Raw genomic sequence first — 25,887 nt, 5'->3', positions numbered from 1 at the left:
CTGATAGTGATTTTGAAAAAACAGCTGGGGAACTGAGGATGCGGTTTATGGCAAGGGGCTATAGTGGTAGATCCATCAAGAAGGCATACCAGAGGGCGAAACATGCTACACGCCATGACTTGCTTTATGGCAGTCAGTATGGACAATTAAATAGAACTAATAACACCAACAATATTAGGTTCATCACTACGTATAATTCTAAGACTAATCAGATTAGGAGAGCCTTAGATAAAGCCTGGCCTATACTTCTAGTTGATCCGATAATCAAGAAGTTTATCCCCAAAAAACCATCTATCACTTTCAGGCGTGCCACTAACCTTAGGGACCAATTGGTCCATAGCCACTATGAGGGACGGCCTCCTGTGACCTTCTTGGATAAGTTTACGCCTAGTGTTGGTTGTTTTCCATGTGGTCGATGTGTCGCCTGCCCCAACATCGAAAAAAGTGACTTTTTCTTTGATTCTAGTGGTGCAAGGAGGTTCTCCATTAGACAACCGATCACCTGTACCACTAGGTATGTTGTTTATTATGCTACATGCCCCTGCGGACTTATATACGTTGGCCTTACTACCCGCCAGTTGAAAGTCCGCGTGAGGGAGCATGTGTTGGGGATACAGGCGGCCGCCGGCCACATGGATGCGACCACACTAAAAACACTGCCGAGGCACTTTAAGGCATATCATAACTGTGATGCCACGATGTTGAAAGTGAGGGGAATTGATGCCCTCAGGATCAACATAAGAGGCGGCCGTCTTTCTAAGAGACTTGGCATGCTTGAAACACGCTGGATTTGGCGTTTGCATACTGTCCAACCCCATGGATTGAATGAGGGATTGTCGTTCGCCCCGTTCCTGTAGTCGCCGGACTGCTGCGCATCGTTTCCTCTGTACTGCTCCGCATCCGCTATCTTTATTTGTTTTTAATCTGCGTTTTATTGTTTTTCAGTTCTTAGCTTGTTTCCGGCTTGTGACTGGGTATGGGATAATCACCCGGGCTGTTCATATGAAGAACCTGCATCTACGTTGAATATTGGTTTAACATCTTAACGGACATCAACATCTCCTATTGTACATTATCTCAAGAAAGAGATATATATCATGGACTATTTATATCAGCGTTTACTTTTCATTTATTATGTATTATTACCATTATTGCTGATGTTTGTATGTATATGTATCGGTGTTTATTCTATCTGAGAGGTTCTGTACTTTGAGATGGGCAGGTATAATGACTATGGGTGCTGTATTGTCTGTGGCTGATCTGTATATATATATATATATATATATATATATATATATATTTGTGTTACTTTGATATGTGTTTATCCATTGGCCATATATGTGGATTATGTCCCATATCGTCGGTCACTATAGCGTCATAGTTTAGTTATTTGTTTTTGTCTATGTATTTTATATATGGCGGCCAGTGGTATGCGCGCTCTGTATTTGAACGGCTCTGGCTTTATTTACATGCCAGCACATTTGCCCTTCTCCAATATGGCTGCGGTTGTTATTCGCGCGTGCGCAGTCGCGCCGCTCTCCTCTCTGGCTCTCGCTATGCCTTGTGGGACGGATCACATGGGGCCCGTGTGTTTCCGGTCCCGCAGGCCGTGCGGACCGGATGTGGATGTTGCGGTGCGGCTGGGCACGTGAGCGCCGCCATTTCCGCATTATGAGCTATTTAATCGGTGCCCCTCTTGTCTCTGGCACCCCCCTGAGGAAGGCCACCCGCCGAAATGCGCGTCGGGGAGGACGGGGCTGCTGTGCACATATTCTGTGACTCACCACTGTGGTATGTACTATGTATTAGACATTTGCTTATAGGGTCACATATATTATTGATGGACTTTTTCATTGATGCTATCTCAGCACATATGGACTTTTGATGTATTTTGTCCATAATGAACATTGTAGCACTACAGCCTGATCCCTCTATGTGAGATGTGTGTGCGGGCTTGTGTAGGGGATTTGTTTGCCCGCCATGCTGTGCACCTGTGTGTTTTTAATTCAATAAAGTTGTTTTTTACCTTGCATTAACTGGACGTTTTTTGACTGCGTTTTTGGTGCTTTTTGTTATTATTATATATATGTGCAGTTGTCCATTTGAGGTCCTAGGCCTGCCTTGGTTGACATGGCCAGTATAATTAATATATGATATATGATCTATACAACCAAGACAGACTATGTATGCTATTGAATTGAGGTTAGTTGAAAGCAAAGCTTTCAAAGCTCTGATGGACTACGCTGTACCATGCTACAAGCTACCTAGTTGACACTTCTTTTCGAGAAAAGCCATCCCAGCCCTCCACCAGCATGTAATAGACCGTATTGTCCATGCACTCAGGCAATCTGTGAGTAGAAAGGTGCACCTGACAACAGGTGTTAGGGAACACTTTAAATCTATTACATCAGGGAAAGGAGTCCCTAGACTCATAAATCACATCCGGGAAGCCCATGAAGGCAACCCTAGTGTTTTGTCATTTGCTGGCATAGAAAGGGTGTCAAAACCTGAGAGAGGGGGAGATCTCCATAACCAACTCTTAAGAAAAGAGGCCAGGTGGATAATGAAGACGGGAGCAATGGGTCCTTTAGGTCTAAATGAGAAGTTAGACATGTCCATTTTCCTATAGATTATATATTTACATTTATTTTGTAGATTTTATCTAATCATATACATAGGAGTAAGCTGTGGTGCCTTCATAAGTACAGTTCGATAGGCACATATATATATATATCTCAGTGTTAAGACCCTCATTTGTTCCCGTGGGCATATCCATTATATAGAGCCAGAGCATTTAATAGGTTTATACTATGTTTTGTAAGTTTATGTCGGGTTGAAAATATGCTTAGTAGGTTTCTAAAATTTTGGTGATATATGTAAACACGTTCTTTTCTGCCTTTAAGATAGCTCTAGTACCCTTATTATTATAAGGTTGCCGATACTTCACAGCCTGTTTCATGTACAACATTCGTTCGTTGTAGTGCTTCAGAAGTGGTAGAGACCTGACTACAATTATTATGCATTTAGGGCCACTAAGTTTGTGAGATGTTGGATCTAGTAGTATCATCAGTATAATTACTATCATATTTACAACATTAATCATAGTTCATTTTGTAACAACAAGCACTTAGGTCTTTCCTTCATTTGTTTTTAAATTGTTTTTATGTGTTATACATTTGTTTATGCCGTGAGTGGGCGGCACGGGGCGGGGTGAGGACCTGTCTTGGCAGGTATTTCTCCCCAGCGTCATGTCCGTTCCCTCACAGACCTGTTGAAGCGCTCGAGTAGCGCGAAACGGCCGTCGTTTTACCTGCAAACCTCTCTGTATATATGCACCCCCGAGCCGTGAAGAATATGCACCAATAAAGCATTACCTGCCATCAAGACTGGTGAGTGCTGCCGTTTCTTTTCTCTTGGATTCCTGACAACAGATGCATGGACCAGTAGGCATGGCCAGGGGCGTTACGTGTCCATCACCGCACACTGGGTTAATGTGGTGGATGCAGGGTCCACAGGGGACAGCAATATTGGGACAGTTCTGCCTAGCCCACGGTCTAGGAAACAGTTGGCTGTAGGCGTTCGCCCCCTCCTCCTCCTGCTCATCCTCCAGCAGAAGCGAGAGCTCGTCCACAGACCGCAGTCGCACGACCACTCCATCCGCAGCTGCCACTGTTGCACACGAGGTGTCCCATTATGGAACAGCTAGTGGCAAGCGTCAGCAGGCTGTATTGGCAATGAAGTGTTTGGGCGACAACAGACACACCGCGGAAGTTCTGTCCGAGTTCTTGCAGCAAGAAACTCAGTGATGGCTGGGCAGTGTACATCTTGAGGCAGGCAAGGTAGTGAGTGATAACGGAAGGAATTTTATGGCTGCCATAGCCCTTTCACAACTGTAAGACATTGCTTGCCTGGCTCACACCTTAAACCTACTGGTGCAGTGCTTCCTGAAAAGTTATCCGAGGTTACCCAATCTGCTCCTGAAAGTGCGCAGACTTTGCTCGCACATCCGCCGTTCGCCCGTACACTCCAGGTGTATGCAGAACCATCAGCGATCTTTGAACCTTCCCCAGCATCGCCTAATCATCGACGTTGCAACAAGGTGGAACTCCACACTGCACATGCTTCAGAGACTGTGCGAACAGAGGCGTGCTGTTATGTATTTATGGGAGGATACACATACACGTGCAGGCAGTTGGATGGCGGACATGGAGTTGTCAGGTGTGCAGTGGTCGAAGCTACAAGACCTGTGTCAAGTCCTTCAGTGTTTTGAGGAATGCACACGCCTGGTTAGTGCAGACAACGCCATAATAAGCATGAGCATCCCCCATATGCGTCTGCTGATGCAAAGTTTGACGCACATAAAGGAGCAGGCGTCTGCAGCCGAGGACGAGGGAAGCCTTGATGACAGTCAGCCATTGTCTGGTCAGGGAAGTCTACTGGATGAGGTGGCGGGCGAAGAGGAGGAGGAGGACGAGGAGGATGATGGGGATGAGTATTTTTTGGATGAGGAAGCTTCTCGGGGGGCAATAGAAACTGGTGGCGTTGCAAGGCCAGGTTCAGGGTTTTTGAGGGAAACAAGTGATGTTGATTTGCAAGAAAGTGCTCCTCAACCCAGCACAAGCAGTGAATTGACAACTGGAACATTGGCCCACATGGCGGATTATGCCTTGCATATCCTAAAAAGGGACCCCCGCATTATAAAAATGATGACCGATGACAATTACTGGTTGGCCTGCCTCCTGGATCCACGCTATAAGGGGAAACTGTAAAATATCATGCCACATGAGAACCTTGAACAAATATTGGCAACCAAACAAGCAACTCTTGTTGACCATTTGATTCAGGCATTCCCAGCACACAGCGCCAGGGATGGTTCTCACACGAGCTGCAGGGGCAACAGGGCAGAGGTGTTAGAGGTGCACAAATCAGAAGTGGCGTTGGACAGAGGGGTTTTCTGACCAGGTTGTGGAGTGATTCCGCAATGACCGCAGACAGGACAGGTACTGCAGCATCAATTCAAAGTTACAGGAGACAACATTTTTCCAGTATGGTTACTATTTTTCCTCCCCTATCGATGTTCTCCCTCACCCGTCATTCCCATTTGATTACTGGGCATCCAAAATAGACACCTGACCTGAATTGTCCGAATATGCATTGCAGGAGCTCGCTTGCTCAGCAGCTAGTGTGCTATCAGAAAGAATATACAGTGCTGCTGGTTCAATACTGACCGAAAAAAAGGACTCGTCTGGCTACCCAAAATGTTGATGATCTAACCTTCATTAAAATGAATCACTCATGGATTTCGAATTATTTTGCCCCACATTTCCCGGCTGACACCTAGCTTTCCTGTAAAAAGGTCTTGTTTTTGGACTGGTCTTACTGACTGTTCCAATCTCTTAATTTGCAGCTGCTGTATGTCCAGCATACGACATGTTTACACCTCCCTAAAGGAGCTGACTCCCCCCATGGGGCCGTGGTCTCGCCACTTGGCGCAAGCACCCGTGAGAGTGCCGTTTGTCTGAAGAGGTGGGTGTGCCCACTTTTGGTCGACGGCACTGGCACCGGGTCCCTCATAGTACAATGAAGTGCCTCTGGTGGTGGTGGCGCGCACCCAAGGTCAGACACGCCGTTGTAACATGAGGGACCTTGGGCCAGTGCCGCCGGGCACGAGAGAGTGCCCCCCCCAGCTCAAACTGTGCTCTACCACTTGCAAAATTATCTCTCACTGCGCCACCGCTGTTTAGTCTATGCCGTGAAATCCTTCAATGCCTGGCACTGACAATACCAATTTGTTGACATGTATGATCCTAGTTAAAATATTCAGTGTCCCTGTCCTACATTTACACCAGTAAATACTTTGCGCCAAATAACAATGTCTGAAAGTCAGCAGAGGAGCCCACCCCTGTACCAAAGTATGCCACCCTGCCGATGTGACAGCTCTCCATGGAAGATCGTCGTGGGACACTCATTATTAAATTGATTACATTGGAACAGGGAGTAAACTGTTGGTTTATTTTATTTATTTTTTTATGTGTGATGGAGGGAGTCAAGGATTAGCTGTTTGGTGAGTATATACTGTATGTTGTATGTTCTGTATGTACTGTATGTGTTTATGTGTGTATGTGGTTTTTTTTACACAGTAGCCAGATGATGGGACTACTGTTGTCCCATCATTGGCTAGCTGTCACTGTAGCAGGCATAGCCAGGTGGAACTAGTAGTCCCATTGGACGATGCCTACCTACACACAGACCCGCACACAAACACAGCCCCGCACACACCCCGCAGACCCCCCCCCCGCACACACAGACACATACAGATACAAACATTCGCACACAGACATGCACACCTTCTCAGCACACACAGTCTCTGCTCACACACATAGTCTCCACCCACACTCCGCCCACACACTCTTCCTCCTCCCTATCTGCAGTGTTTCTCACATACAACTCCGCAGCAAAACCGCAGATCTTTTTAAACCTGCGGTTTTGCTGCGGATTTGACTGAATGAATGGAAGTCAATGGGTGCAGAAATGCTGCAGATCTGCAAAAAAGAATTGACATGCTGCGTAAAATAAAACGTTGCAAATCCACGCGTTTTTTTCCACAGCATGTGCACACAAATTGTCAATTTCCCATTGACTAACACTGCTTATGCACTGCACTGCAGATTTGATGCAATTCTGGGCATCCAAAAACGCTGTGGAAATGCATCAAAATCCGCAACGTGTGAACATAGCCTAAATATTGCAATATCTTCCAATATTGCAACAAAATTTTGACTCAAGAAAGTAAGCCATCCAATAGGTAATGAACAGTCAGAGAAAAGTGCTAAACTTTATCCAGCATAAACCAGTGTGATAAAATTGGCATACTTTAAGACTCTCTACAGTTACTATTTCATAGTATTTGTACATATTCCGCATTGCACTATTCGGCTATCAGAGGCTAATGGATTCTTTGTAGGGCCAGTATCATATGAGCATATCTTGTCCTAGATGTCCTAGATGTATTGGGTGATCATTGGATATACTGCATTGTGCTACCAGCATTTGATGCGCAAGCAGTGGTTGGGCAATGTTGTGCTGTATTCCTCGCCATATTGGCGAAAAAATTGTGTGGAAATGGCAAGTAAAGGAGGCATTTTACCAAATAAGTAAGCCATTACTCATTAAGGCTAGGTTCATGTTAGCGTTTGTGTGCACAGCGTATCATCGCAAAAATGCATGCAAATGCATGCCTACGCAGCGTTTTTTATCCGCATCATCTTATGCATGATGTTAAAAAATGCTGCGTAGCAGTGATCTGGCCACTTCTTCCCAGAGTTGTCAAATCACAACAATGTCGGAGTGCTGACTATCACGGGTGTCCCACAACGGTACTCGCTCTTGCAGAAGGTTAATTAGTTGCTTGTTGTCAATGTCCTGTTTGGCTTCTTCCCGTTGTGGAACCTATAGATCAAATAAAACAAAAGAATTTTAAGTAAAGCTGAAAACAAATTCAATTACAACTCTGATGAAAAGACTACTTACACCCCATCTTTCCTCCCGAGACACATGAGCCCAACGACCCTGGGAAGATTAATTTCCACTCGACTGTTTCTGCTCTTCATCACTGGAAGGTACCTGTAAATAAATCACATAATTTAACACGTGTATAGTATTGCCAGTCAATGCATACCAATCAGTATAGCAAATCTGATTACATAATCGGTGTCATGTCCACCTTGGGAAGCAGTAATTTCTTCCCTTGAGGACATGGTTGAAGAGCAAGCTGCAATCAACTGAAACACCACAGAAAAGAACAGATAAGAAAAATTAAACTTGCTAAGAGCCAAACACAATGTAGCCAAAAAAACAAAACAATGGACACCAATACTTACATTACAGGCAGTAGTCCAACAGCTCAACAGTCAGCACAGGACAGGGACAGACGGCAGCACCAGGACAGATGGCAGCACCAGGACAGACGGCAGCACCAGGACAGATGGCAGCACCAGGATAGATGGCAGCACCAGGAGATACAACCAGTCTACAAGGAGCAGTAAAAGCAGTGAGACAGACATTTTCAAAGCTTCTATACTTATATAGACAGTGTTGTCCTCACCAGGACAGTAGCACCAGGAGAGATGGCAGCACCAGGACAGCCGGCAGCAACAGGAGAGACAACTGGCCTAAAAGAAACAGAAAAAGCAGTGAGAGAGACAGACATTTTCAAAGCTTCTATACTTGCATAGACTGTGTTGTCCTCACCAGGACAGCAGCACCAGGAGAGACGGCAGCACCAGGACAGACGGCAGCACCAGGACAGATGGCAGCACCAGGAGAGACAACCAGTCTAAAAGGATCAGAAAAAAAATTAGTACAAAGTACAGACTGCAGTGGGACAGACATTTTCAAAGGTTCTATACTTACATAGCCAGTGTTGTTGTCAGATCCAGAGTCTTGAAAGTAATGGCCTTGCAGTTTCCACACTTCCTTTTATACAGCTTTGTTTTGGGGGGGATGAAACCAGTTCCTGGACCTACTCATTCTGAACTACGCATGTGCAGCGCCCCAGGGTCCTGGTCATTGTAGTAATATCATTCTCCTCTAGGGGGAGTGATGTTATGTTTGGAGGCAATAAAGGAGATCTCACTACCAGATAACACCAACACACAACGCATTTCATAATCCAGTCCACCAGGGGGAGCTATGCTCCTATTTACTAGGGCACTCTTCACAATTAGGAAAAACTGGTGGTCTGGATAGGGAGTTAGTCAGAAGCTGGCTGGGCATCACCCAGTTAGTTGCTGCCTGAGCTCCGCTCAGGTAGTTAGTTCCTGACAGGGGTGGGATCCTGTCAGAGGCCTAGACAGAAGGCCACGGAGCTGCGCCTGCCCCACGTGTGGCAGCTCCCAAGAAAGAGACATGAACAGTGAACTGTATTGTAGAGCATGAGAAGAAGTCTTAGCAAAAGGAGTGGAAACCAGAAGGAGTTCTGCCCTGCACAGGCTGCCTCCTTCTGAGGTGCAGGATCCGGTAGCCGGAATACCGAGGGAGCAACAGTCCTTTATGCCTTGCTCCAGAGACCGGCAGGACAGCTAATTGCAAGTTACTGATCCGCCCCACACCCAGGAGACACAGTGGCACCCCTCGGAGGCCGGGGCATGCTAGAGTCCCTGTAAAAAGCCTCAAGCCACCAGTCATACGGGTTTGTCCTATCCATCTGGGGGACAGAGAGAGACATAACATCTAGAACATCTACAACAGTTGTGAGGACCTTATGAGAGGCTCTGCAATAAGGTACTACAACACCCAGGCGCTAGAGGAAGGCTACTGATTTCCACCTGGACAGGGGGACTCTGGACTTGCCTCCCAACCGGCCGGACTCTGCCTGCCCTATGATCTGGTGCTCTGGACTGTGGACGCTGAAGCCTTCAGTAAAAAGGTAAAGAGACTGCAACCTTGTGTCCTCGTTCTTCATTATGCCTCACACCATCCACCATCTATGCACTGGGAAGCCCTGGGGGCACACTTCACCTGTGGGAAGGTATACCATCTAGCTGCCATAAACATCACCCCAGCGGATGCCTAAGCAGCGCCGGTCACCCTGACCGAATACCACAGGTGGCGTCACGAACATTTCCCCTTTAAAGACCTTTCCCCCTTTTTCAACGGACCTCCCGAGGGTCAGGGACCGGGCCAGCCACCGTGACATCCTCCTTGAGAACCGAAGGGCCCGGTATCGAGTACCCCACGGCCCACGGGGGTGCTCCACATGCGTATCAAAGGCATGCATATGCATGTCCTTGCGTACCAATTTGTTGCCATAGACAGTAATGCGGATGACTGCGCATAATTGATGGCTTCCGCTCGCCGGACCCTGCCGCACACCGTGAAACAATGCATGCATACACATCAGCATTCGATCTGAAGCAAACGCATGTCCCTGCGTACACCATGTTAAAGATAGGTACGCAAGACGCATGCGGATCTATGCAGACCAAATGTTCGCTACCTATTCAAATTTTCTAAATTAAATGTATAAAATAGATTAAATAACTTGCACAAATTTTGAATCTAGAAATAATTATTTCACATTGTTAATGTGCCTGAATTAAATCCACCATTTTCCATACCCATTTATATCCTAAATTAAATATATTCTTTCACGTATTCTGAAAGCCACCAATGGTGTATGCCGTGGCTGATGTCTGTAACACACAAACATCCGCGGTGCAAGATGTAACAAGCTGGTGGGCAGTATGTGACCTCTCATGTTGCCATAGTAAGAGTTCTGTGCCTGTGAGCCAGGGATTGCCACATGCCAGCATTCTGCCCCTTAACACTGAATAAGCAGCTCTCATTTTACAGAAATAAATTGCTCTCTGCCACACAAGGGAAACTTGAGCTTTTGTTAATGCTGTGCGGTGTGAATAAGGATTAAGAAGGAGGAGGTCTGAAGAAAAGAAGGTAGAAACATTCCAGTCTCCCAAAAGCAAGGTTTAGAAAGGACTTCTCTCCTCCAGCAAAGTCAATTTTGGAAACAGAAGCTCACGACAGCCATTGCTGGGTTATCTGAGCCTCACACCGAAGCTGCTGCTTCATCTTCACATCCCTGTGGCGATTTTCATTACTCAAAATCCTAAAGTTTATCAGCAGGTGGATAACAATGGCAGCGCAGGACCTAAGCGGATGAGAATACGGAACAGAGGGAGCAATGTCTGGATGAAGATTTCCTGCTGTAGAAGGTAGAACATTCTGCTAAATTGCAGCTTTTTGCTTTTTATGTCTGGTTTGTAGCGTATGTATAAACCATACATTACATGTGCAGATAAAAGGGAAGGAAATCGCCCTAGGGACAGAATCATTAGGTGTGAGTGATGAGAATACAGTCCATTGTCTCTGACAATGTGATCATTTCCATGCTGAATGTTACCAGTGCTCAGAAATGTGACATAAATGTGGAATATTGAAGAGTGGTGACTGCAATCCATGGGGAGGAGAGAGAGAATATGTGCTAAAATGGTGCATTCAATCATTTGATGCAGATTAGTCCTATAGTCATTCACTCTGATCATAACTGTGACTACTCCCTGTATATGCTACCTGTGAAGGAGGTGGTGGGTATCTATACCCCTCCATAGAGAGAGAGAATTTTAGTCTAGGAAGAGGTTTCACATGTACCCATTCAGATGGAGACGTTTATTCTCAGCGAGGTAAGGCAAGCGTAGGACCTGGTATAAGAGAGATGCCGTAAAGTGGCTACCAGGTACACATAAAATTGGCCATTTTTATGCGCTAAACGCTCTCATTTTTCATATTTCTAGTGCAGTAATGCAGTTCAAATTTCGTATTTCAAGTTTGTATGTTCTAGCACTGCAGTGTGCTGCCTTATTTATTTAACTATATACGAGTTGGCGACTCTAGGTTCAGCACCTGTTCACACTTAGTCTATGTTTGGATGTGCAGGTCAGGTTTTTGAAATGTATTCTCTAGCCTTCTGATCGTGCACTCCGCCTTCTAGCCACAGGTGTTTTAATTACAGCAGGTCCAATACCCCTCCATAGAGAGAGAGAATTTTAGTCTAGGAAGAGGTTTCACATGTACCCATTCAGATGGAGACGTTTATTCTCAGCGAGGTAAGGCAAGCGTAGGACCTGGTATAAGAGAGATGCCGTAAAGTGGCTACCAGGTACACATAAAATTGGCCATTTTTATGCGCTAAACGCTCTCATTTTTCATATTTCTAGTGCAGTAATGCAGTTCAAATTTCGTATTTCAAGTTTGTATGTTCTAGCGCTGCAGTCTACTGTAAGATAATGATGTGTGCCAAAGCAGAACACTACTCCCCCACCTTCCTGACTTCTCTATGGCAGATATATGATAGCCAGCACTGTGCCCATACACGGCAAGATATGGTTCCAGAACTCGGAGGTGTCATTTAAAATTGGGTCTTGGAAGGACATGGGCCCTAAGTACAAGAGGAAGCACAGAGAAACCACTTTGTCCTGATCAGAGTATTTAGATATAGGGCTACAGAAGAGAACTGGATCTTTGCGGAGGTGTGTACTGCGGAGGACAGAGAATGAACTTCAATCCAATATTGCAGCCAGCATGCAGCCAGCGGCTAAGGAAAGGGTGAATCAAACACCCGAAAACCCCGCCTCTATGGCTGAAAATTGCTCCCTCCAAATTCAGGTGACAGAGTCCCTTTAACCTGCGATTTCTGAGGCTGGTGACTCAGAGAAACTTATCCTCAGAAGCAGAGATGACTCTTGGTCTTCATATGAGCCAGTTTCTTTGTAGCCCTATGGTTTTTGCCACTGCACTTGGGGACACTTTCAAAGTTTGCACAATTTTTTGGACTGACTGACCTTCATTTCTTAAAGTAATGATGGCCACTCGTTTTTCTTTACTTAGCTGCTTTTTTCTTGCCATAATACAAATTCTAACAGTTTGTTCAGTAGACTATCAGCTGTGTATCCACCAGACTTCTGCACAACACAACTGATGGTCCCAACCCCATTTATAAGGCAAGAAATCCCACTTATTAAACCTGACAGGGCACACCTGTGAATTGAAAACCATTCCCGGTGACTACCTCTTTAAGCTCATCAAGAGAATGCCAAGAGTGTGCAAAGCAGTCATCAAAGCAAAAGGTGGCTACTTTGAAGAACCTAGAACATAAGAAATAATTTCAGTTGTTTGACACTCTTTTGGTAAATATAACATTCCACATGTGTTAATTCATAGTTTTGATGCCTGCAGTGTGAATGTACAATTTTCATAGTCAGGAAAATGCAGAAAAATCTTTAAATGAGAAGGTGTGTCCAAACTTTTGGTCTGTACTGCATATACAGTATATGTATTTATATTACATAGATAGATAGAAGAAAAGCCGGTAATTCAGCACCCGCGGTAGTGTAAAATCATAGCAAGAGCTGACAGTATAGTAGAAATGGACTACGTACAGTAAAGACAAATAAAATACGTAGATATATAGATGTCAGTGACAAATACAGTTAGTTCAGTGTGTGTACAAATTACTGTACATGTATTTAATTAATAAAAGATTATATTTTGGAAAAAAATGGCATGGGCTTCAGCGCAGTTTTCAAAATCAGCAGAGGGATATATAGATGTAAGTGACACACACATATCGATTATATCTATTCTATTCTAACCTATCAGAGTGATTTTACTGTAGCCGCATATGAATTGCCGGCTTTTCAAATGCGATCGGTGTGTAAAAATCGGACAGCATTCGCATGGTCCAAGTGCTGTGGGATTTTTTTCTCGCACCCATAGGCCTCTATTGCTGGATGCAATCCAAATTCTGATTACAATCGCGGCATGCTGCGATTTTTTTCTAGTCTGATCGTGATCCGATCTGAGCTGGGAAAAAAATGCAGATGAACACACAATCATAGAATAACATTGGTCCGAATTCAATCCGTTTTTTTATCTGATTGCATTCATCCGATTTCATCGCAAATGGGAATGAGCCCTTACAATCTAATTCCACTGATACTGAGTACTACAGTGGGTAAAATAAGTGCCGATTTTGCAAGTTTTCTGCGAGAGACAGAATCTAAACATAAAAAAGAGAAAATCACATTAAATGATTTTTAAATAATTAAATTGCATTGTATTGCATGAAGTAAGCATTTAATCACTTACCAACCAACAAGAATTCTGGCTCTCACAGACCTGTTAGTTTTTCTTTAAGTCCTCCTGCTCAGCATTCATTACCTGTAATTAATTGCACCTGTTTGAACTCGTTACTTGTATAAAAGACACCTGTCCACATAGTCAGTCACTCTCCAACGTCTGTACCATGGCCAAGATCAAAGAGCTGTCTAAGGACATCGGGGACAAAATTATAGACCTGTACAAGGCTGAGGTGGACTACAGAACAATAGGCAAGCAGCTTGGTGAGAGGCAACAACTGTTGGCATAATTATTAGAAAATGGAAGAAATACAAGAGATTGTCAATCTTCCTCAGTCTTGGGCTCCATGCAAAATATTGCATCTTGGGGTAACGATCATTCTGAGAAAGGTCAGGAATCAGACCAGAATTACATGGGAGGACCTGCTCAAAGACCTGAGCTAGGATCACAGTGTCAAACATTAATGTTAGTAACACACTACACTGTCATGGATTAAAATCCTGCAGGGTATGCAAGGTCCCCATGCTCATGCGAGCACATGTCCAGGCACATTTGAAGCTTTCCAATGACCATCTGGCTGATCCAGAGGAGGCATGGGAGAAGGTCATGTGGTCATATGAGACCAAAATAAGACTTTTTGGTATCAACTCCACTCAACATGTTTGGAGGAAGAATAAATTCAGCCCCAAGAACACCATCCCAAACATACAGCATGGTAGGATACACATGATACTTTGGGGTGCTTTTCTGCAAAGACGACAGGAAGACTGCACTGTTTTGAGGGGATCATGTATCACAAGGTTTTGGCCAACAACCGCCTTCCCTCAGTAAGAGTATTGAAGATGGGTCATTGCTGGGTCTTCCAGCATGTCAATGACCTGAAACACATAGCTAAGGAGTGGCTCTGTAAGAAGCATTTCAAGGTCCTGCTAGCCAGTCTCCTTACCTGAACCCTTTTTGGATGAAGCTGAAACTCAATGTTGCCCAGCGACAGCCCCGAAACCTGAATGATCTGGAGAAGATCTGTATGGAGGAGTGGATCAAAATCCCTGTTGCAATATCTGAAAACATGGTCGAGTACTATAGAAAACATCTGACCTCTGTAACTGCAAACAAAGGTTTCTGTACCAAATATTAAGTTCTGTTTTTTCTATTGTATCAAATTCTTATTTTATGCAATAAAATGCAAATTATGTATAAATCATACAATGTGATATTCTAGATTTTTTTAATAAGATTTTGTCTCTCACAAGTTGAAGTGTACCTACGATAAAAATTACAGACCTTTTCACTCTTTGTAGGTGGGAAAAGTTGCACAATCGGCAGTGTATCAAACACTTATTTACCCCACAGTATGTGTTAACACAAATATACTAGAGAGGCCAAAAACACATAATTATCTTGGACGGCAAATGTTTTATTGGAAAGGAAATCTTATACCATGGACATTACAATTCACATATAATTCCAGTAAAAGGATTATGTTCTTAATGCCAAGTCATTTTATTACCAGTGTTTTTGCCTTGACTGTAATCCATGCAGCTGTGTCTCTCCCAGCTATACCACTGCTTTTTTCCTCTCACCACATTTGCAGACTTGGGTACCATAGAAAGATAAGCTTTGAATTTTCCTGTTGTTAAGTCACATGTGAAAGCCTGAAATGCTCCACTGATCCCTAAGCAGTCTGCATTTAAAGAGACAGACAGCTGACAGCAGCACAAGTGGCATTGCAGCTTCCGGACTTCACGATTGGATTTAGCATGTTTGTGGCCCATGGGGATGTAACATATGTCATTTTATTGATTGAAATGGATACAACAATATTGAGCACACTTTAAAATGAGCCGCTGTGAGGAATCCTGCTGTTCAGTTTAGTATGTGATTTATAGCTACTGTGAATTTAATGGCACAGGCTGCTATATAGCAATATTTTTTCTTACACTAGCACCTTGGACAGGAATAGGTTTTTTAGTGACCGAAATTTATTTTGTCACTTATCATTCATGTGCTATTCATTGTTGCTGCCAATTTCTTTGAAAATGAATTGAAGTGAGAAACTACTGTGGTATCACAAGTGTTTTGTCAGTTTCATTATTTTTTCTATCCTAATTAAAGTGGTTAATATATTTGTTCAAATGGGAAAATTACATGTTTTTATATATTTTATAACCTTATTGATAACGCCATATGACTTTGTAAATCGGTTTTCCAGTCAAATGGAAAAAGGGCTCAGATTGATTAGAAATAATAATAAATTTGATAATCAACTTACCAATGCCCTGCAAATTGCATAATTGTTCCTAATAGTCTCTACTTCATGTTATGGGTGTGTCAATAATGGGACCTGAAAGCGTAGACCAGCTGTGGATCCAGTGAAATCATTTTTAAAGGGAACCTATCAGAAACCTTTACACCCACAAACCATTGGTATGATTGTGTATCCCTCTAGAAAATAAGATAGTCAATCCCTTTATGACCACAAAGCTGCTCCAGGAACGAGAAATCACTTTATGAGTTTTTGTCTAGAAGCGCATCGGAGGGCGATGATGCACTTGTGGCTTCTCATCCTCACGCTGTATTTCCTACCTTGCAGAACCCTCCCCTGACTGATTGACCAGTCGTTTCCTCTGGTCTAGACACTGACCTGTCGATCAGCCAGGGGAGCAGGCTCCTAGTTAGGAAAGACAACATGAGGCTGAGAAGCTGGAAGTGCATCATCACGCTCCAATGCATTTTCAGGCACAACTTCAACACCAACAACCACCACTATTATAGAAAAAAACACCAGAACACAGGCAAAGATGCTTACCTGTCCAGGCCTCTAAACAAATGCACTATCAGGGTGCAGCGGACCCAAGTAAAGATGTCGACTACACCGGTGCAGTAATACCGATGAAACAGCCAGCCTACAATCAGGGATTGGCCACTTGGCACACCAGTGCAAACAAATAATCTATATGCAGCAATGTTCACACAGAAAATGCAGAGCATCTGGCTCACAGCCTATTAATGACACCCTATGGCAGGCTGACCAGTGCTAACTATGATGCATCCCGTGGGAACAGAGGCTGCAGTTTACAGAGCCATCTGGGCCTGGACAGGTCTGATAGTGCATTTGTTTAGATGCCTTGACAGGTAAGCATCTTTGCCTGTGTTCTGGTGTTTTTTTTCTACAACTTCAACACCCCATTTTCCCACTTCTTGAGCAGCACTTTGGGGTCAAAAAGAGATCAACTGACTTACTTTTTAAAGGGCTGCAAAGTCATACAAATGATTTGGGACTGCTAAAGTTTCTGATGACTTAAAATTGTCTAAACAGGAATGTGTTCCTGATAAAATGATGGTTTCTGCATGCAGAAGTGTGGTTGGCTCTTCTAAACCAGACATTAAACCTTTTGATTTGCATGTAGTTAAATGTTGGTTGCATAACGACTGTGATTAGCCCGTGTAAATGTGTCCTTAAGGTACCGTCACATTTAGCGACGCTGCAGCGATCTAGACAACGATCCCGATCGCTGCAGCGTCGCTGTGTGGTCGCTGGAGAGCTGTCACACAGACAGCTCTCCAGCGACCAACGATGTAGGTCCCCGGGTAACCAGGGTAAACATCGGGTTACTAAGCACAGGGCCGCGCTTAGTAACCCGATGTTTACCATGGTTACCAGCGTAAACGTAAAAAAAAAAACCACTACATACTTACCTGCCGGTGTCTCTCCCCCGGCGCTGCTTCTCTGCACTGACTGTGAGCGCCGGCCGGAAAGCACAGCGGTGACGTCACCGCTGTGCTCTGCTTTCCGGCTGGCTGGCGCTCACAGTGCAGAGAAGCACAGCGCCGGAGGACAGACACCGGAATGTAAGTATGTAGTGTTTGTTTTTTTTACGTTTACGCTGGTAACCAGGGTAAACATCGGGTTACTAAGCGCAGCCCTGCGCTTAGTAACCCGATGTTTACCCTGGTTACCAGTGAAGACATCGCTGAATCGGCGTCACACATGCCGATTCAGCGATGTCTGCGGGAGTTCAGCGACAAAATAAAGTTCTGGACTTTCTGCTCCGACCAACGATGGCACAGCAAGATCCTGATCGCTGCTGCGTGTCAAACTGAACGATATCGCTAGCCAGGACGCTGCAAGCGATATCGTTCAGTGTGAAGGTACCTTTAGTCTATAGGTTGGATTTCATGATATATGTTACCTGTCTCGGCTTCGGCATTTGACCTTGCTCCTTTCCTCTGAAATAGACAGTGCCATTGTATTCAGGTAACATGGTAATCATCTCTGTAGGCTTCAACGAGGGCCTCTTAATGCCGGCTCAGGCAGCCATCAGTTGCTTGAATATCATTGAATTATACCGAAGCACATTGCTAACAAAAGCTTTTGTAGGAATTAGCCTCCTCTTCTAGACTCTGCTTAAGTCAGGGGGTTAATTGTCCTCCCTCCAACTCCTGCCTGTTTTCTAGCATCCAACTACTACTTCTTAGCTCAGGACCAAAAACACATGGGCTACTTGCACAGTGAACAAGTCTGTAGAAACCTGTTCACACCACCAAGAAACTTGAAGACACAAAAAGAGCACAGCGAGGTCAAAAATACTCTGTTGTAAAGAAGTCACAGTAAATAAGCAAGTGCTTGTCAAAAAATGAAAAAAATACAGGGTATTTAGTTAATACGTTTTTTTGCAAAAAAAATGTATATTAAGCTGCTGCACCAATCGCCAAGGTATACCCTGTTATGATACGGTAATCTAGGAGCAACATGGAACGAGTTCTGAAGGAAGTGGTAACTGTACTGACTGCAGGCCCTAAGCTCAACACAACACTAGAAGTAGCCGTGGAAAGCTCCTAACTCTCCCTAGGCATCTCGTCACAGCCTAAGAGCTAACTACCCCTAAAGATAGAAGCAGGAAAGCTATCTTGCCTCAGAGAAAATCCCCAAAGGATAGATTAGCCCCCCACAAATAATGACTGTGAGTGGAGAGGGAAAAGACATACACAGAATGAAACCAGGATGAGCACAGGAGGCCAGTCTAACTAAATAGATAGGACAGGATAGAATACTGTGCGGTCAGTATAAAACACTACAAAAATCCACGCAGAGTTTACAAAAAATCTCCACACCTGACTAAAGGTGTGGAGGGCAAATCTGCCTCCCAGAGCTTCCAGCAAGACAGAATATATTCACACTGATAAGCTGGACAAACATAGAAAGCATAGAATGGATAAGTCTACAATCTATGGACAGAAAAGGGCAAGCAAAAACTTAGCTTAGCTGAACTGGTCAGGATAACAGGGAACTCCAAAGAGATGTGAATCCAACCAGGAACCATTTACAAGTGGCACTGGCTGAAGATAGAACCAGACTTAAATAGCCGAGCAGAAGAGACGATAAGTGGAGGCAGCTGTTGCCAGCTAACTCCAAGGAGCAGCCATACCACTAGAAACCACAAGAGGGAGCCCAAGAGCAGAACTCACAAAAGTGCCACTTACAACCACCGGAGGGAGCCCAAGAGCGGAATTCACAACAGTACCCCCCCTTGAGGAGGGGTCACTGAACCCTCACCAGAGCCCCCAGGCCGATCAGGACGAGCCAAGTGAAAAGCACGAACCAAATCGGTGGCATGGACATCGGAGGCAACAACCCAAGAATTATCCTCCTGGCCATAACCCTTCCACTTGACAAGATACTGAAGCCTCCGCCTCGAAAAACGAGAATCCAAAATCTTCTCAACCTCATATTCCAACTCTCCCTCAACCAACACCGGGACAGGAGGGTCAACCTAGGGAACAACGGGCACCACATATCTCCGCAACTAAGATCTATGGAAAACATTATGAATGGCAAAAGAGGCAGGAAGAGCCAAACGAAAATACACCGGATTAATAATTTCAGAAATTTTATAAGGACCAATAAACCGAGGCTTAAACTTAGGAGAAGAAACCTTCATAGGAACATGACGAGAAGACAACCAAACCAAATCCCCCACACGAAGCTGGGGACCAACACACCGACGGTGGTTGGCAAAACGTTGAGCCCTTTCCTGAGACAACGTCAAATTGTCCACCACATGAGTCCAAATCTGCTGCAGTCTGTCCACCACAGAATCAACACCAGGACAATCAGAAGGCTCAACCTGCCCAGAAGAAAAACGAGGATGAAAACCAAAATTACAAAAGAAAGGTGAAACCAAAGTAGCCGAACTAGCCCGATTATTAAGGGCAAACTCGGCCAACGGCAAGAAAGACACCCGATCATCCTGATCAGCAGACACAAAGCATCTCAAATAGGTCTCCAAGGTCTGATTAGTTCGCTCAGTTTGGCCATTAGTCTGAGGATGAAATGCCGAAGAAAAAGACAAATCAATGCCCATCCTAGCACAAAAGGCCCGCCAAAATCTAGAGACAAACTGAGAACCTCTGTCAGACACAATATTCTCCGGAATGCCATGCAAACAAACCACATGCTGAAAAAATAAAGGAACCAGATCTGAGGAGGAAGACAACTTAGGCAAAGGTACCAGATGGACCATTTTAGAGAACCGGTCACAAACAACCCAGATAACAGACATCTTCTGGGAAACAGGAAGATCCGAAATAAAATCCATGGAAATATGCGTCCAGGGCCTCTCAGGGACCGGCAAAGGCAAAAGCAACCCACTAGCGCGGGAACAGCAAGGCTTGGCCCGGGCGCAAGTCCCACAGGACTGCACAAAAGCACGCACATCGCGCGACAAGGAAGGCCACCAAAAGGTCCTAGCAACCAAATCTCTGGTACCAAAAATCCCAGGATGCCCAGCCAACACTGAACAATGAACCTCAGAAATTACCTTACTTGTCCATCTATCAGGAACAAACAGCTCCCCACTGGACAGCGGTCAGGCCTATCAGCCTGAAATTCCTGAAGCACCCGCCGCAAATCAGGGGAGATAGCAGAAAGAATCACCCCCTCCTTAAGAATGCCAACCGGCTCAAGGACTCCAGGCGAAAAACTCCTAGAGAGGGCATCAGCCTTAACATAGCTCCGCATGGCGGCATGCTCTGGCACAGACAGATTGAAAAGTCGGCCCTTAGGGAACTTACAACCAGGAATCAAGTTAATAGCACAATCACAGTCCCTGTGCGGAGGAAGGGAACTGGACTTGGGCTCATCAAATACATCCTGGAAATCCGACAAAAACTCAGGGACCTCAGAAAAGGGGGAAGAGGAAATTGACAACAAAAGGAACGTCACTATGTACTCCTCGACAACCCCAACTAGTCACCGACATAGTTTTCCAATCCAGCACCGGATTATGTTCCTGTAACCATGGAAATCCCAGTACAACAACATCATGCAGGTTATGCAACACCAGAAAACGGCAATCTTCCTGATGTGCAGGAGCCATGTACATAAGTCATCTGTGTCCAGTACTGAGGTTTATCCTTGGCCAAGGGTGTAGCATCAATGCCCCTCAAATGAATAGGGCTCTGCAAAGTCTGCAAGGAAAAACCACAGCGCCTGGCGAATTCTAAGTCCATTAAGTTCAGGGCAGCGCCTGAATCCACAAATGCCATGACAGAAAAGGACGACAATGAGCAAATCAGGGTCACAGATAAGAGAAATTTAGGCTGTATAGTACTATTGGTGACAGACCTAGCGACTCTCTTAGTACGCTTAGGGCAATCAGAGATAACATGAGCCGAATCACCAGAGTAAAAACACAGCCTATTCTGACGTCTGAATTCCTGCCGTTCTATTCTAGTCAAAATCCTATCACATTGCATAGGTTCAGGATTTTGCTCAGAGGATACTGCCATATGGTGCACAGCTTTGCGCTCGCACAGACGCCGATCAATCTGAATGGCTAGAGACATAGATTCGCTCAAACCGGCAGGCGTAGGAAAGCTCACCATAACATTTTTAAGGGTTTCAGAAAGACCTTTTCTGAAAATAGCAGCCAGAGCCTCTTCATTCCATTTAGTGAGCACAGACCATTTTCTAAATTTCTGGCAGTATAACTCTGCCGCTTCCTGACCTTGACACAAGGCCAACAGGGTTTTTTCCGCATGATCCACAGAATTAGGTTCGTCATACAATAATCCGAGCGCTTGAAAAAATGCATCTACATTCAATAATGCCGGATCCCCTGTTTCAAGAGAAAAAGCCCAGTCTTGAGGGTCACCACGCAGCAAGGATATGATGATTTTCACCTGCTGAATGGGATCACCAGAAGAACGGGGTTTCAAAGCAAAAAACAATCTGCAGTTATTTTTAAAGTTCAAAAACTTGGATCTGTCCCCAAAAAACAAATCAGGAGTAGGAATTCTGGGCTCTAAAGCCGGAGTATGGACAACATAGTCCTGGATACTCTGTACTCTTGCAGCAAGTTGATCCACACGAGAAAACAAACCCTGAACATCCATGCCAAAGCATATATCCTGAACCACCCAGATATCAAGAGGAAAAGAAAAAAAAAAAGACAAACTAGAGCACAGAAAAAAAAATGGTTCAGTACTTTCTTTTCCTTCTTTTGAGATGCATTTAATTCATTTTTGGCCACTTGTACTGTTATGATACGGTGGTCTAGGAGCAACATGGAAGGAGCTCTGAAGGAAGTGGTAACTGTACTGACCGCAGTCCCTAAGCTCAACACAACACTAGAAATAGCCGTGGAATGCTCCTAACTCTCCCTAGGCATCTCGTCACAGCCTAAGAGCTAACTACCCCTAAAGATAGAAGCAGGAAAGCTATCTTGCCTCAGAGAAAATCCCCAAAGGGTAGATTAGCCCCCCACGAATAATGACTGTGAGTGGAGAGGGAAAAGACATACACAGAATGAAACCAGGATGAGCACAGGAGGCCAGTCTAACTAAATAGATAGGACAGGATGGAATACTGTGCGGTCAGTATAAAACACTACAAAAATCCACGCAGAGTTTACAAAAAATCTCCACACCTGACTAAAGGTGTGGAGGGCAAATCTGCCTCCCAGAGCTTCCAGCAAGACAGAATATATTCACACTGATAAGATGGACAAACATAGAAAGCACAGAATGGATAAGTCCACAATCTATGGACAGAAAAGGGCAAGCAAAAACTTAGCTTAGCTGAACTGGTCAGGATAACAGGGAACTCCAAAGAGATGTGAATCCAACCAGGAACCATTTACAAGTGGCACTGGCTGAAGATAGAACCAGACTTAAATAGCCGAGCAGAAGAGACGATAAGTGGAGGCAGCTGTTGCCAGCTAACTCCAAGGAGCAGCCATACCACTAGAAACCACAAGAGGGAGCCCAAGAGCAGAACTCACAAAAGTGCCACTTACAACCACCAGAGGGAGCCCAAGAGCGGAATTCACAACAATACCCATAATAGAGCAGTCCTATCTAATGTATATAATCCCTATCTGATGTATTTAAAAACCTGATCCTCTGTATAGTACCTGTTTAAGCAGGGTTCAGAGAGAAAATATCCATGTGGACATGCTGGATGGAATAGCTTCAGTGCAAATGGCCCACAGAGGAGTGGTGGACTCCCCAGTCTTGTAGAAACAAGAGAACAATTATAGAACCAAAAACACATGGGCTACTTGCACAGTGAACAAGTCTGTAGAAACCTGTTCACACCACAAAGAAACTTGAAGACACCAAAAAAACACAGCAAGGTAAAAAATACTCTGTTGTAAAGAAGTTACAGTAAATAAGCAAGTGTTAGTCAAAAAATGAAAAAAATACAGGGTATTTAGTTAATACGTTTGCAAAAAAAATGTATATTAAGCTGCTCCACCAATCGCCAAGGTATACCCATTATAGAGCAGTCCTATCTAATGTATATAAACCCTATATGATGTATTTAAAAACCTGATCATCTGTTTAGTACCTGTATAAGCAGGGTTCAGAGAGAAAATATCCATGTGGACATGCTGGATGGAACAGCTTCAGTGCAAATGGCTCACAGAGGAGTGGTGGACTCCCCAGTTTTGTAGAAACAAGAGAACAATTATAGAACGAAAAACACATGGGCTACTTGCACAGTGAACAAGTCTGTAGAAACCTGTTCACACCACCAAGAAACTTGAAGACACAAAAGAGCACAGCGAGGTCAAAAATACTCTGTTGTAAAGAAGTCACAGTAAATAAGCAAGTGCTAGTCAAAAAATGAGAGAAAATATGACTTGTAGAAACAAGAGAACAATTATAGAACCAAAAACACATGGGCTACTTGCACATTGAACAAGTCTGTAGAAACCTGTTCATGTCCATGTCCATCCATGTCCACATAGATATTTTCTCTCTAAACCCTGCTTATACAGGTACTATACAGATGATCAGGTTTTTAAATACATCAGACAGGGATTATATACATTAGATAGGACTGCTCTGTTATGGGTATACCTTGACGATTGGTGGAGCAGCTTAATATACATTTTTTTGCAAAAAAACATTAACTAAATACACTGTATTTTTTTCATTTTTTGACTAGCACTTGCTTATTTACTGTGACTTCTTTACAACAGAGTATTTTTGACCTCGCTGTGCTCTTTTTGTGTCTTCATACTTGACTTAGGTCAGGGAATATTGTGGCTATTGCTCTGTCAGCAATGATGTGTCGAGCTACAGCTACAAGCTACAAACCCATCTCTGCTAGTAAGCTCTGCAGAGTTGAGCTACAACTACAAGCTACAAACTCATCTCTGTAGTAAGCTCTGCAGTGTCCACCTACAGCTACTGCAAGCCCATCTCTGCTAGTAAGCTCTGCAGAGTCCACCTACAGCTACAAGCTACAAACCCATCTCTGCTATGACACTGGTATTGGCGAAGTTTCACAGGGATAAACCACTAACCGACCCCCACCTTTTGACCATCCCACAAAGTAATAACCCCATTGAAATAAAGAACAGTGACAGCAAATTCTTTGGAATAGTTATGTCCACAGCAGCCTTTATTATTATAACCAACAAACAATAAAACATTAAAGAATAAATAACATTTTCACAGCGGGAGGAGTCCTTGAAGCTCCCAAAAATCTGGTGATTACCAAATATGAAGTGAACACAAAACTGCCACCAATTTTACTCCCAGCCGTTACCCCACTGGCTCGGGAGCACCATAACCACAGGGGTTCCAATGTTCACTCAAAACATCCTGGGGATCCAACAATCTTGCCGACTTCCCCACCCCTTTTTTCCAGATCCAAACCATAATAAATGCCAAAAGGAGGAAACCATGTACCCATGGATCCCCCGGACCAATTTTTAACCAATTTCAAGGACTCCCCTTCAACCGCCGCAACGCGGGCCTTTGAACACCCCAAAGGCCCAAGACCCCACCACACAGAAAAGCTATGGCCCTTTTAACCCTCCGTCACATACAATATTCGGACTAACGAGTTCACATACAATGTGCCTGTCAGGCGCCTGCTGGAAAAATACCTATAATATCTAATGTTTGCAATTTCAGTGCTCTAAAAGTGATCAGTGACCTTCATAGGGATGTAATAAAAGAGACTACACATAATCAGTTGCAAAAAAAACATTTACTTAACATAAAACTAATAACTATGAAATACAAACTTTTCAAAACTCCCGCCAAATAGTCCCCAGTTCGACTCTCTCAAAAAAATGTACAAACTTAATTTTAAGGTACCTTAAGTACTATTAAAAACATATTCAATCAGAAGTAGATGCTGAGGTTTCCCCAGAAAAGTCACACTTGCAGAGCAAATAGCAAGAATTACACACCATTTTTGCATGTGTCAGGCAAATTGCTTTATGACATTTGAGACATTCATAATTTGAAAACCTTCTGGTTCCGCTTTCCGTTTGGCAGGTGGTGCATCTCCTTCTTTTGTGAGGTGGTGCAGATGGTGACTTTTCACCATCATCTTCTGGGCGGAACCTTTTGAGCTGAACTTGAAGACGAGAGGGGATACCGATTGTTTTCACGCTTCTCCTGCGTAGCTCTCCAAGTACTAGTTCATGGGCTAATTTTTTCAGATACAATCGTCTATGGAGTGGTTCAAGCTTGTTTTCAAGATAAATTACTTGTGAATTTATACCACCCAAATTCAACATAGCAAAAAATATGACCATTGGCCAGCGTTTGATGTTTCTGCTGACGTTGAAAGTGGAGCACATCTGATCTGCTGTATCCACACCCCCTTTGGTGGCATTGTAAAATGTAATTATCTCCGGTTTTTTTTCTGCCCCAGTCCCAGGATCGATGGCAGCATCATCATGAAGTGTTGATAGAAGAAGTACG

The 25,887-nt window shown here is 44.1% G+C and overlaps 1 protein-coding gene across 1 annotated transcript in view; it reads left to right on the top strand.

Moving 5' to 3' along the window:
• Nucleotides 1-10,280: 10,280 nt before the first annotated feature.
• The window catches only part of RASGEF1A (RasGEF domain family member 1A), a 252,090-nt gene continuing 236,483 nt past the window's right edge, over nucleotides 10,281-25,887 (top strand). The window contains exon 1 of the mRNA XM_069753115.1: nucleotides 10,281-10,730. The gene's annotated coding sequence lies outside the window, so the exon portion shown is untranslated. The remainder of the gene's footprint in view (nucleotides 10,731-25,887) is intronic.

This window comes from Ranitomeya imitator, chromosome 2, assembly GCF_032444005.1.
Source record: "Ranitomeya imitator isolate aRanImi1 chromosome 2, aRanImi1.pri, whole genome shotgun sequence".
Lineage (NCBI taxonomy): Eukaryota > Metazoa > Chordata > Amphibia > Anura > Dendrobatidae > Ranitomeya > Ranitomeya imitator.
Note: the sequence above shows the minus strand (reverse complement) of the source record. Positions and strands in the feature narration are given on the sequence as shown.